Genomic DNA, 13346 nt, shown 5'->3' with positions numbered 1-13346 from the left:
CGGGGAGACATGTGCGTGGAGATTCGGGGGAAGAACGGTGCTGCGCCCCGGCTGTGGGCTTCACAGGAGGCTAATCGTTAGCGGTGGGGCAAACTGTTGCTTGAACACCTGCTCTGCACTGGGCATTGTGCCGTTGGTACCTTCACAATTTAAATATTTTTATTCTTTACATGATATAGGTATGTCTTTTCCTTTTCTTTTATTTCCTATGTTTCACCATTTAAGACTGAGAAGAACGAGAGAAGGTCGAGAATCTTTGTTTAAGGCTACTTCACAAGAACAGGACACACTGGATTTTAATCACTATTTGCTGGCTCCAAGGCCCATCTTACTGGGGAACTAGGCTGTGGACTGAATTTCTAATGAATGGTTGGGTTTTGAAATGAACAGGGAAAGACAGCACAGAGGATAGGAATCTAGGCTGAAAAATTAGCTTGGGGAAAGATAGAGATGAAGGGAATAGCTTGGGAGAGTGAGAGGTCAGTCTGCTTTGAAGTGAGGTGCGTGCATTATTCAGCAGTTATAAATGAAAAACTGCTGTACGGCTGTCCAGCACTGGCTCGTGGTGTTGGAAAGGTGGCAAAGCTGTATTTTTTCCTTTGACTAGACTGCAGCCTAAGGGTGGACACAGACTCTCGGGATAACCCATCAGGGTTCTGTGTGCTGAGTGTTATGAAAGCAAAAGTTTCTGAGTGCTATGGGATCCTCAGAGAAGGGCTACCTACAGGTTTGCTGGAGGGAGGTCGCACTCAGTGTCCATAGCCAGGAGGGCGAGTCCCTGGACAAGGGGCGTGGGAAGCAATGGGGAGGACAGGAGATCCCAAGCAAAGGCATGAAGGAAGCAGCAGCATAGGGGACATGACAGGGACAAAAAGAGGTTGGTGTTGCTGGAGTGTTACATGCAAGGTGTGCAGAGCCAGGAAAATCAATGCTTAAGACCAAGGCAGGGAGCTGGCATTTCAGGAGCTCCTACTGTCTACTTATCAGGCAACTTCCCCAGTCAGATTTAAGTAGTAAGAATAGTTAACACTTCCTGAACACTTAACATTTACAAAATGTTGTATTCAGACTTGTCCCATGCTTTGTTTGGTATTACATCCATGTTCTCCCATAACCTGTAATATCCTGAGGTATAACCAGGAGTGGCTAAGTTATATTCCACTGGATGAAGGGATAGTTGTTAGCATAACAACTGTTTATTGAGTTCTTACCATATGCCAGGTGCTAGACTAAGTGATTTATCAAGATTTGCTCCTTTAACATTAATAAAAGACTAGTCCTCTAGTGCTCTGCTTTCAACTCTAGAGACTTGAGGAAGCTTGTTTCTTGAGTGACCCTCTCTCCCTTGACTGAAAATAAACTCAGCTTTGTTGTTTGATCTTTGGTTGGTTCTCTAACAGGAGGGAAAAAAAAAGAGGATGTTGCCTTGTTTAATGCTCCCTACAACCATTGGGACTATTTTTACGTTAAAAATGTTGATGCACGACATATATTTATGTTTGTTCACATCCTCACAGCTCGCCACAGGTGGCAAAGCCAGGCACCGGATTCAAATCATGAGCTCAGGGTTTGTCAAAGGACGGGGCGTCGTTGACTTCAGAACTGGCTCCACGTCTGTAGCAGGTGCAGAGTGCTGGGTCCACTCCAGACGCACCAACTCAGGATCCTTGGGTTCAAAGTCTAGGAACTGTACATGTGACAAGTTCCACCAGTGTTCCTCACGTAGTCCAAATTAGTAAGCACTTCTTTAAAGAGCTCTCAGTCTGACGTGACTTCTAGGAACTCTGGTTCTTTACCAGTCATAAACTGAGCTCCCTCCTTTTATTCCTTAGATCAAATTCTGTTTTTTGCACCCTGATGCACAAAGCGAGCAAGTCAAGTCACCTGGCTCTCTGGTCAAACTGCGAATCATGATGCAGGATGTCTCCCATGGGGCTCAAGTCTCGAATTTCCAGCAAGCTCCCAGGGTGCCGAGGCAGGGTGCTGCTCCGAAATCCCTGCAAGGGAGGACTCGTTGCCCAGCAGTGAGCTCTGTAGCCAGCTGGCAGCTCCTTAGTGGTCTACCTCAACTGTCAAACTCTTCACAGAGTACCCCTCTCCTATCAATAGCCAAGCATGGTATTGGTCCGAGGGCCAGGCCATTTCAACCCACAGTGAGACTCTGCTAACGGGCAACCTTTGCCCTGGACTCCCACCGGGCTGACAGAGATGTTGCCGCACACACATTACACTCGAAGGCTCCCCACCCTTCGCTGCCCTGCCTTTGCCTCTCGCAGGTGTTGCTCTTTTGCTCTGAACTCAGCAGCTGCCTTCCAGAGAACCCAGAGACACACCTACAGCCCACACTTTGAATGACAAGGAGGTACTAACTCTTTCTGTCTACATGTGCGTCTTGGCTTCCAAACTCGGAAGCAGCTGATGATAGTTACTCTGCTCATACTCAATTCATAATGAATTCTACTCTAACATCATCCCTGAACTCAGGGTACAGACCAAGATGAACTTGGAACAGAGACAAGGAGAGGGCCTGATCCATGACCACTCTCAGTGGTCGGGGTCCCACTGAAGCTTCCTCTGACCTGGGTCTGTTCCCATGTCTCTGAAACACAACCTCTTTTTTCATGCCTTTTGCAGGGGCCTCCTATTAGCAGTAAAAGCTTTTTACAAACAACATCTCATGATGAAACACATACACACAGTATATTCACATGAAGCAGCTTGAGCTGAAGTGAGGAGGGCAACAGAGTCCAGCCTACCACCTACCCCAGTCCAAAAGTTTGTCATTAGGCCCTCAGGCTCAATTGGGTACCATTTAAAAAAGAATTCTTTTCTCAGGCTGGCTCCCAGGATAACAGGCTGGAACAATTTTTCAGGGCCTCCTAATAGATACCTTGCTTGAAACTGCTGTTTAAGTCAAAACCACCAGTTTCCTCTCAATGAATTGGAAAGTAATGCAGTTTTAATTTTAAGTCCAATTATATCTGGAGAGATGAATGGTGCAGAGTGAATCCTTGCTTAGGGCCGAAGAGAAGTGATAAATCATTCACTCGCATGATCAGATTGCTTCCAAGCTCCTCCAGGCCTCTCAGAAAACAGAAGAGAATAGTTACAACCAGCCTCTTTGGTGAAAAATAAAATGGAAGAGAAGGTCAAGGGAGAGCCTGCCTGTATCAATCACCATATTTCAGTTATCCTGTGGCTAAATAAAATCTCAGTGGCATATCACAACAACAGCCTTGTTCTTGCTCATACTTCATGTCAACCCAGCTCACCCAGGGGCCAGGTCTCCATGCTTCCACCGCCCAGCTCTCCAATAGGACACGTACTTTGGGGTCAGCACTACAGAGGGAGGGAGATGCAGTGCATATGGTGTGTTTCATTATAACCAATAGGCCAGCACCCATCACATGGCCAAGATGAACTTCCAGAGACAGGGAAGAACAATGTTGTCCCTTGTGCCTAGAGAACTGGAATCGAGAGGTCAAGATCACCAACGGCTCTAATGATTACTTCACTGTCTTTGCTTCTGTGCTCAGGGTATACAAGTCAGAATGAGGCTGAGAGGAGAAGTAACGTATATTAACTGCCCACTATGCCCCACGTTTTGGGTAGGTTCTTTGGGATTCAATCTCTCAACAAGGTTGTTGGGTGGGTACGATTTCCTCTCTCATGTTTGCGGTGACACAGGGAAGTGCAAGGCTTTTCCTGAGACCAGACAGCGGGCGGTGGGATCAGGATCCTCACACAGAAAGGTCTGGCCCCAAAGCGCATGTCCTCCTCACCACCCAGTGCTGCGCACTCGGCTTGGACACTTTCACGCTGCATTCACACTGGCAGGTGTCAGGAGGCCGGGCCGAGAGAGAATTAGGAGGAGGGGATGGAATAACCTCTTCAGGAAAACGGATTAATCTAGCACAAGCAGGCCTGCCTGCAACAATAACTGTGGTCACTCACTGAGTTCCCACCATGTGTCTCACTAACAAAATACGTTTTGCACACACTATCACATGTGTGTGTGTGTGCGTGTACACACACACACATATGTACACATTTTATTTCTGCCATCTGCTAGTGCTATGAAACAGGGAGTTTTTATACTTCTTGCATATTTTTATTTTAAGAATGAAATGAAATTAAAAGGGAAATGGGGGTTATGTGTAAACTACCTTGATCATACTAGGTGCTAAGAAAGACAGGCAGGGACCATCCTAACGAGTAAACAGCACAGCCTTCGGGGGTAAGACACCAGCCTTTAAATCCCAGCCTTCTCACTCGGCTGCTTCGGGAAATGGCTGACCTCCTTCCCCCTCCTGACTTAGGGCAACCTCTATTTGTAAAATGGGAATAACAGTCTCAATGTGAAGAGATGTTGTGAGTGTTGCGTGAGATACTGTATGTGGTTTTTTGAGGGAATAATGGTTCTCCGTAAACGACGCTGCGCTCCCTTCCCTTGGTGATTGCCAGGTCGTAACGACTTTGAGAGAGGACCCCACGACGTTCCCTGGACATCTGTAAGAGTGGCTGCTGCCGTAGGACACGAAACACCGTTGTGCTGTCGTGTTGCTCATGGCCTCTGCAGCCGGCGTCTTGTTCACTAGGCAAAGCCTGGTCCCACCTGGCAAAATATATGTCTCTTACTCTTGTTTCTAAGCTCAGCAACCACTTTTTAAAGCAAATTCAGTCCTGGGGCACCTCCGTGTTATGGCTAATGTCTTCCCTCCTGGGAGCACTTCCCACTACGTCACTTCTGGGTGTTGGGGCGGTCCTCGTGGGAGTCTGGGGCCGTCCCGCCCTCTGCAGGGAGGACCGAAAGAGGCAGAATGCTCCTCTGCTTCCAGCACCGTTAGGATCTCAGATTTCTAGGCCACAGTCGAGCTCAGCGTTGGAGGAGAGAAGCAGGGGCAAGCCCTTTGTGGACCCCAGCTCCCGGAATGAGGGCTGCGCTCTGTTGGCTCCAGAGCCCAGAATGAGCTACAACCGCTTCAGAAGACACAGCCCACAGGGAGACCCTGGAGGCGGGTGAATGGTCAGGAAGTGGAAGTAAGGTTAAAGTGACCAGAGGAGACTCATTGCCTTGGAAGCAAGCTTTTGGAGATCAGAGTGGCAGACAAATACTTTTCTGCTCCCCCAAACTGAATGACTAAAATGGAACAGAATATTTAGAAAAGGATGGAGAACAGGCCTTCCAGAGACCTTTCCTGTGAGGAAAGACACCTCCTTAATTTTTCCCAACTCCACCCACGATGCCAGCTCTTCTCTCTGACGGCTTGACACGTGCTGGTAGTGACTTGTGACAGCACACTCCACAGACACCTCCACACCAATAAATGAACGTGAGTGTCTTGATGGACACATGTGGTGGAAATAACAAACGCCAATATGTGGGGCTTCTACAAACCCAAAGAAAGAAAATGCATCATTGTTTTGAGCTTAAAAGCTTTGAAAGTTTTTCTCGTATCGGCCTGTCCCGCGGCTTTCTGAATGACATGCCTACACTGACCCTCGTGTGTTTGAAGACGGGCAGCCCACTGCCAACCCTCAGAGCCCTTCAAACCAAAGCCCGATTTAGCCCCCAGAGTAAGAGTAGGGCTGTCCTCCACTCTCAGCTCTAGGAGCACACAGCGGCGTCTCCCGTCAGCCACCACGCTCCACTCCCTGCCTCACTAGGTCAATAGTCGTCCCCCCTGACAGCCCCACTCATGTTAGCTGGCTCCTTTCGGGGGGCTCTGGGCTGAGCCACCATGCAGCCCAGCATGGGCTCTGAGCACAGACGCAGCGGGACTGAGATGGGGCGGCCATCGCTGCCTGAATCATTGAGGGTCTGTGGCGATAATCCTGCCGATGGCCCTTTTATTTCTTCCTCTGGGCCCCGGTTCCTTTCTCCCCGCAAGGCAATTGCCAAGTGTCCCAGGTGATTGGAAGCCCAGGATACAGGTGCCTCCTCAGCATGACACACAATTCTGTATCAATGTACCAGCAGCTGGAGAGAGCTGCACACGAGCTGGAGCCTGATGGACGTGGGGTCTGATTTATGTAGAGATGGAGTAATAGGCAGGGATTTTAAAATTTGATGGAGAGCTGAGGAAATTCAATAAAAGTGTGTCTGTGGAGGCAAGTGTTCCCATGTGTGTGAATGTTTCCATAAACACCTCTGGAGAAACAATGTTACACAGGTGAGCTTAATAAAAAAGGGTTTTCCTTTTCATTCCTGCCAACCTGGGCTTTTCACAAAATCTCCTGAGAAACACCGGCTTTGGGGGACTGTTCTTCCTTAGTTGTCAAATTTCCTTTTCAACCTTTCTTAATCTTCCTCCCACCACCTTTCAGTTTTTACTGAATTTTTTCAAGAGGAAAGATTTTTGCTAGAGAGGGTTTTACTAGAAAGAGTGAGTTCACCCAGATCACTGACAGGTGCATGGCGTGCCAATGCCTAACCGGTCACCTGAACTGAAAGAGCAACGTCCTAACGAACCCAGGTGACCCTGGGGAGCAAGAGAAGGCAGCAGAACAAAATGCTGTGTATCACAAGAAGCGGGTACCCTGGAACAAGTCTTCCTGTGCAGGGTCTTGGTGAATGGACCGGCTTTGGAGCCTAGAATACCGAGTTTTAAGTCCTGAGTCAGCTTCTCAGCATCTCTGTGATCCCTAACCAGTTGCTTAATTCCCATGAGTCTAAGTTTCATCCTTTAGGAACATGAGGTAATTTGTCTCCCCAGAATGGGTGGGGGAATAAATGATAGGGTTACACAAACTACTACACCCAGAGCCTGGGTGCAAGAGTTCCCTACAAGCTTAAAAAGGTCAAATTCCCTCCCTATTTTTCAGATTCAGAAAGGATGCCAGAGGAAAGTAGGAAGAAAGACATATTCTTTAGCTTTTATCTTGCTTTTGGACAAGAAGACAACCATTAACATATAAGTGAACTCAAAGCCTGCTGGAATTATGAACTTGAACTGCTTCCTTTTTGTACACGAGTCAATTAGCCCAAGAAACATAATCCAAGTGGGAGGAGTTAGATTTCCCAGTCTTGGCCTCTGTGTGAGGCTGTACTGAGAAATGACGGGGAGCCTCTGAGGTGGGAGAAGAGAAAGAGGAAAGGCTTAGGATGCCTGAAGGTTGTATCTAGGGACCCAGGATGAGGAGCGGAGTTTGTTGAAAGTGGGCGAGTTTCAGCTCAGCCGGGTGCAGCACCCACCCCGTTTAATGCATGTGCGTTCGAGTGTCAGCTTTATCTGGGGCATTTGCCACATCGTCCAGGCTGATCCTGACTACATCAAAGTAGCGCATGCACCTGGTTTATAAACACAGTTCCTGAGCTTCCACGCGGTGGGTCCGCACCTCAGTATCGGTCTTTGTGTCCGCGTCACGCTTCCTTATTTTTCCAGATGACCATCTCCTTGTCCCCTAAGCTGGTGACTAAACGGTCTTTTGTTTCATCTGTGAATTTATTCTCTTTACCTTGCTCCAGAGTCAGTCCATTGCCTTTTGAACCAGACAGAACTTTTTCTCAGTAGGTTATCCAACAACTAATTCACTTGCCAAAAGCATCCTATGTCAGAGAAAAATGGTACTACACAAGTTAAACAGAAAAGTGGCACTTGAATCAAGACTTGCAATAGGAAAGCGAGAATGAACTCAACTCCAACAGAGAAAAAAGGCAGGAGCGTTCTTAAGTACGATGTGAGCTAGTAGAAAACTATGGGGGGAGCTTTAGGGAGAAGCTAGTCTGTATCATCAGACCACCTGTGTTTGCGAATGCCCTTCAAACTCCATCCTCCCACATAGACCTGAGATAGGGGTGCTATCTCCTTCAACGGTCACATTCAGAGGGATGGCTCTCAGTCCCTTGAGAAAGATATACGATATTATGGGGCACAGTAAGATTGGCAAGAGGCTAGAAGATTTGCATCTCAAAAGATGAGGGATAGAATTTTCAACTGATAGGTTTCTAAAGTAAGTGCTCTAAGAAAAGGGTGGCAAGGAGCCCAGAGTCAAGAGGAAGCCTGTGTGAAGCTCAGTGAAGCTGAGAGGAACACCGAGGTGACAGATCTTAGTCACCCCTCCCTGCATCAGAACTGCCTGCCTGAGTAGCCTGCAGAGCATACTCGGGGGCCCTGCACCTTCCCAACACCCAGTACAGGGGTCTGGATTACTACTTGAATAGAACTGAAGATGCTAATATGCACAGTAAAACCAAATGGCTATAAAACCAACTTCCCTTAGTGAAATAGTACCACCCCTCTGACTTATGACTTTGTCGTCTTTCCTGTCCTACTTTCCAGCTAGCACCCATCCTACATTCCAGCCATAGACACTCCTGATTCTCACAGGCAGGAGCTGTTCCCATCTCAAACCCCAGTCAAAACCAAAGTCCTAACAGGTAAACAAAAAGGATACATGGAAAAACATGTAGTAGAGATAATTTTTTAAAACATCATGAAACTTCTTGGCCATGAGGTTGGGGGCAGGGAGGCCATGCCTGGTAGAATTCCCAGGTATCCATTTCGGAGACCTGGTCAAGAGTGTCCATGTATAGCATCCTACTGTGAGTTCAAGAACCCAGGAAGGGAAACAAGTTGTAGATGGAAATTTTATAGGTTCAGTTTTCAACAAGATGAATTTGGATTTTCATATAGTACTTTTGTCTCCCTGCCCAGTCAAAATGTATTGTTGTCTCCCACTTCATAATCTAACTGGAGTTGGTAAAATCTAGGGAAGGTCCCGCTCCTTCCCCTACGCTCCTAACATTGTCCCCGCACTGCTGGTCTTAATGACACGATGGCCCGCTTCCCCTCTAACTGCTTCTCATGGACACAGGCTACTTACACACCAAGTCTGTGTTTCTTAAGATGGGTCTTCATCTTCCATTTTCCACGGAAGTTTACGCAGTGATCAGTAAAAGAAAATACAATGCACTGTGAATGCTGTAGAATCTTAGCTTTCTACAAAGGCATCAATTTCCCTTTAATAATTTCCAAGTCCCTTGCCAACGAATCAGAAGAGGTTTAATTTTCCTTTATGAAGTTTCCATTTAACATTGTACAATCTACTTCTGATGTTTCTGATTATCCAGTTAATGTATTATTCAAATTCTTTCTTATACTAGTCAAAGTCACTGGAGGTTTTTCTTTATTTTATTACCAATTAGCACCTGTATCAGCTGGAAAAAAATTATATTGTTCAGTTTTATCCAATAATGTCGCTCATCAGCCACTTTAAAAGAAAAGCTGCTTAGGACAAGATTGAAATTCTTTAGCAAATTGGTTTTTAATTTGTTTTCTCAACAAATACATAAGTCAAACACTAGGGCTGCAACAGTAAGGCCCTGATTCTTTCCTTAATAAAATTCTAATTAAGAGGTAGTCAAGATTTTACTATAGGTTACTAATATACTCACTTTTCTACCAGGTTAAAAACGACAGCATTTAAATTTATAGGGTGCCTAATCTTGAAAAAGGGGTGAGGTTTAGGCACTATTGTGTCAACGAGTCACTAGCAGCTAGTAATACCTACATCGCACCTGTGGCGGACGGTGTCATTGTTTCCAGTATTTCACGCCTCCCACTGTCCTGGCTGTTTGCTGTGTGACTTTGAACTTCTTCTTCCGAGAGTTTGCCCCATCGATTCTGGGTTGGCATAAGATTTTGATAGGAAGTCCCAAGACTAAACCTGAAGAAGCATCTAGTGTTCCCCTGCACTGTGTGCCCAGGAGAACACAGGCCTAGGGCAGACGCTGGCCCCGGGAGCACACAAGACACGTGGAGTAGATCTGGGCCGAACCTGAAGGGGGGCACCAAGCTGACCAGTAAATACATGACAAAGCCTCAGTATGCCATTGAGTTTGATCTATTGCATCATAGAACATTGCTATGGCGACAACTACTGGTACTGATATCCTCCCTTCTTTTAGGGTTCATGGAGGAGTTCTGAACTCAAGAAATGGTAGCAAGATGAAAAGCAAAGAATTGCTGGACCATAGAGAAGTATATGGTACCACTTTACTAAAAAAAGAACTTCTTGTAAAGTCCCTGGCACGCTGGTTGCCAGATTCTGATTACATTTAACAAATGGCTTGTGTCAAGTAAGAGAAAGTAACTCTTCCTCTTACTAAAAGAGAAAAGTAATTTAGGAGAAGGATTTCTGGTAGCTGACAGAATTATGGGAAGGAAGGTTGAAAATGAGGCTACTCAAGCAAGAAGCAACCAGAAGAATTTTTCAACAAGGAAGACGACCAAGGGGGGCGCACCCAGGAATGGCCATTTAGGCAGCTGACAGAGATGCCATCATCACTGTTTCTCTGAAGCACGGCCACTCCTAGACCCGCTGCCAACCCTACTGCCACTGCTGCCCATGGCTGTGTGGCATTCTAGCCACCCCTTTGTCCTCAGCGGCACTGTAAGCAAGCCTTGACCGTGAAGCATCTTCCCGTCAAGCCCAGATCCTGTGGCCACACACTCACTTTGAGGGGTTAGGTGGGGAGAGATTTTTTTTTCATTTGTCTTCCATAGTGAGGGTCACAGTTTTCTCCCACCAGACTTAAATGATGAGGGATTCCACCAAAAAAATTAAACGTATTGCTGACCCATTAAAAAGTAAAAGCAAATACCCACTACACAGTGCGGTCACACTGACCTGCCGCAGTGTCAGCTCTCAACGAGGACTGGCTCGCACCACCTGATAGAGGGCTCTGCTGAGCACTTCATTGCCCACCCCCTCCCTTCCCTGCAGGCACCGAAGTCCTGGGACCTCAGCGTCCAGTGTCATCTGTTCAACTCTCCGTTTCCACCACTGACCTGTAAATCCCTTAGACCCAAGAATAATCTCAATGATTTTTTCTTCTCTTTGCAGTAAACACCCAGTGCCAGGTTCATAGTCAGCACTGAATATTTATCAGACTAAATTGAATATGAGGGATAAAAATGACACCTTTAGTTTATTTATTTAGTTAGTTAGTTTTAATAGAAGTGTCCGAATCGACCGCAAAGATGGTTTAGGTTTAGCCATACGATAGTGCTGATATTGCCAGTAAGAAACTATTCTGACCTACGCAAGGGGCAATCTTACCGGGTGCAACTATATATCCAATATTCAGAGCACAGGTCACCCTGAGAAGCTGACATGAGAGCTTTGTTTCAATTAAAAGAAATACTGTCCAGAGGTATCTGCTTAGTTTGCCTCTCTGGGCTGCAGCACCAGGGTTCAGCTTAAGTCCACTGCTAGGTTTGCAGAAATGGGAGCATTTTGGTTTAATTAAGATGGAGATTTGAGGTCTTCGCGCCTCTCTTGCAATTTTCTGCTCTATGTGTAGCGTGTGCAACACCCCGATCTTTCTGTTTTCTGATCACATAGCGGGAGGGCATTGATATTCTATCAGTGACACCAGAGGAGGGAGAGCCAATGAGCCCAGCGCAGGGAGCTGGAGTCGGTGTCATTACCACACACCAGTCCATCGTGGCAACATGGAGAGGAATGTCAGAAGAGAAAACAGGATCGGAGGAATGAGCCCACTCAAGGCCAAGCAGCTAACCCACGGCAGCCCCAGAGTTGGGCTGTTGCATCAGACTCCAGAGGCCAGTAGTGCACAGCATTAGTGGCGGGTCCAGGTGGGGAGGTGCTGGCAGAAACCTCCAGCACATGCTTTACTGAGCTCATGGCCCTTCCTGTGGGCGGGGTCCTGGTGCCCCTGGTGCAGGGACACATTGGCGAAAGTTCCCGAGTGCTGAGTGGTTGTGAAAACCGTCCTGTGCCACCACTAGCATCATCAGTAGAGAGTGGCTCTGTACAGCATCAGCTGAAGTAGCAGCAAGGGGTTGCCAACACAAGCCAAACCAGCCTCAGTGTGCTTCCCCGATGGGGAAGGCTTCCAACGGCTGCTCGACCACCCTGCCTCGGCCTTACTCAAGGTCCTGCTGCCTGTTTTGCCTGGGTCACCTCAATAGTCTGCTATTATCTCCTCACCCCGCCCCGCCCAGCTCTCTGCACACACTTTGTGGCCAGTGTGATCTTACAAAACGCAGAGCTGGGGGGCAGGTGGCATCGTTGTTCCTGTTCCTCCAAAGAGCCTTGACCCATAGAGTATATTGCTACACCTCTGCAGAGATAAGTTACCTGTCTGTATCTGTCCTTACCTGGCTACATCTCAGTCTCTGTCGAACCCTAACATTATCTACCTATATGGACTTACAGATACCTATAAAAATACGTAAATGGGTAAGTATGTTTATGTCCATATGGTCATCTTTCTTTGACTATATTTTTGTATCTTTACCTTTTTCTGCATCCCTTCAGGGAAAAATGCATTTTAGCAATTAATATCCCCTTTACATGAGAAACTCATTCAATAAAAAGAGTATATTGTGTGCTATGTTTTGAAATATTTCCATCATGTTGTTATTTTGTTACCCCTAAAATAAAAATTGTGTCATCTGTAAAATGTGCCTTATCTTCACACTTTCATCAAATGAAATACACATTTTATAAAAATAAGTTTGTATGTCTTTAAAGTATTCTGTGTCCTTCAGCTTCCCCTTTGGAATCAGCCTGGTCTTCAGCCCCCCCCCTGGCCCCACCCTCCTTTTTGTGACCACATACCTCCCCCCACCCCCGACACAGCCCTGCCTCGCTCCCAGGATTCCCTTCGCCCTATTACCAACCACGCCTCCCGAGTGTGTGCTCCTATTCCAAGCAGCCCTTCGTGACCTCCTGCCTCCACTGGCTGTGCTTCTTCACACTCAACATGATCCCCCTTTAACTGACTTAGTCTGAGTTTAGACTTAGGGATACACTGGTATCTTTTCTGCAGGGTGGAAACTTCTCTGCTTCCCACAGGAAGGATGGAGGCCCCTTCTCCGAGCCCACAGAGCACTATCTTTGTATCGCAAAAACTATACTGTATTGCAGATGTTTGTCTATGTTTCTCCCTACCAGTTATACAGCGATATCTTTAAAAACTGGGGCCTTATATTTTTCATATTTCACCCTGTCCCCTAGGAGAGGGCTTTATAGAAAGGTGATGCTGGGTCCTGCTATTGAAAATGATTGAGAAAGTATATTCTCTACTTCTAAACCTCTACCCCATTCTTTTCATAAGCTACTGTGTTTTCACATGATTTTCCTGGAGCAACCTCATCCTTAGCATCTTTCAGCATTTAATCATGGACCTCACCTGTGGCCCACCTGTTTTTCCCTGTGTCCACTTAGATCCGTCCTTTCCCGGTGGCCTGCTTCCCCACCATGGGCCTTCTGCTGAGCTCTGACAGTTATAACACAGCAGGAGTCGCCTGTCGTAGCCAAGAGCTGCGGACAGGAGGAACATGTAGCGTATCCTTAACACTGGTTATTGACCT

The sequence above is a fragment of the Desmodus rotundus genome, chromosome 8, assembly GCF_022682495.2.
Source record: "Desmodus rotundus isolate HL8 chromosome 8, HLdesRot8A.1, whole genome shotgun sequence".
NCBI lineage: Eukaryota > Metazoa > Chordata > Mammalia > Chiroptera > Phyllostomidae > Desmodus > Desmodus rotundus.
This window is presented reverse-complemented; position numbering follows the sequence as displayed.